This window comes from Rhincodon typus, chromosome 17 (genome assembly GCF_021869965.1).
Source record: "Rhincodon typus isolate 14 chromosome 17, sRhiTyp1.1, whole genome shotgun sequence".
In the NCBI taxonomy this organism is placed as follows: Eukaryota; Metazoa; Chordata; class Chondrichthyes; order Orectolobiformes; family Rhincodontidae; genus Rhincodon; species Rhincodon typus.
Window position 1 is genome coordinate 5,049,127 of NC_063348.1, and position 839 is coordinate 5,049,965.

The 839-nt window shown below is 50.2% G+C and overlaps 1 protein-coding gene across 1 annotated transcript in view; it reads left to right on the forward strand.

Moving 5' to 3' along the window:
- The first annotated feature begins 26 nt into the window (after positions 1-26).
- Positions 27-839, forward strand: part of LOC125485198 (nuclear pore complex protein Nup160-like) — a 16,052-nt gene continuing 15,239 nt past the window's right edge. The window contains exon 1 of the mRNA XM_048606820.1: positions 27-109. The gene's annotated coding sequence lies outside the window, so the exon portion shown is untranslated. The remainder of the gene's footprint in view (positions 110-839) is intronic.

Below are 839 nucleotides of genomic sequence, written 5' to 3' on the forward strand. Positions count from 1 at the left end.
TGCGAACTGTTCCTTGACTCAGTCTGCCTCCACATTTGCTAACTGTTGAAGTGGGAGCACTTGTCTTCAGTCTGGACCAAAGCAACATTAACTGAAAGGCAGAGGCATTGTAAGCACCCTCATCTTAAAACTGACCAATGTGTGTGCAGAGTGAAATCAAGCTCTGTGCGTTGTGAGAGGGCTGTGTTGTGTGAACGTTCTGGGGCAGTGATGCAGTAGATACTGAACTGACAGACAGGAAACAGAGAGTCGGTGGACCGTTGGTTTTCACACTGGAGGGACACCTCCATGTTATTGCTGGGCCTCTCATTCATTCTGGTCTTCATTAAAGACCTGTACGTGAGTATTAATCACCAGGTGAATTCCATTTCCCCCCCACCCCAGCATTCCGAAGGGACCATCCCAGCTGTGCCTCGCTGGTTCATTCCTCCATTCTCCCTGCCTTCTCTATGACAGCTTGCTGCGAGATTTCTCCCACCCACCCTGATCTACCCTAAACACTGCATCACTTACCAGCTCCCCTTTCACCTTGCTACCCACTTGGCTCCCTACCCCTTCAGATGGATAAGGAAGTTGGATGCCTCTGGTGTAGGATGGCATCCTACACCAGAGGCGTCCAACTTCCTTATCCATCTGACTAACCCTCACAGCTTCCTAACATCGCATTTGACAGCAGCTGAAGTGGCTGCCTGGACGCTGAAATGTCCAAATGCAGTGAAAAGTGGGTGCGATTTACTCTAAGATAGCAAGGTGTAGAGCTGGATGAACACAGCAGGCCAAGCAGCATCAGAGGAACAGGAAAGCTGACGTTTCGGGCCTAGACCCTTCTTCAGAAATGG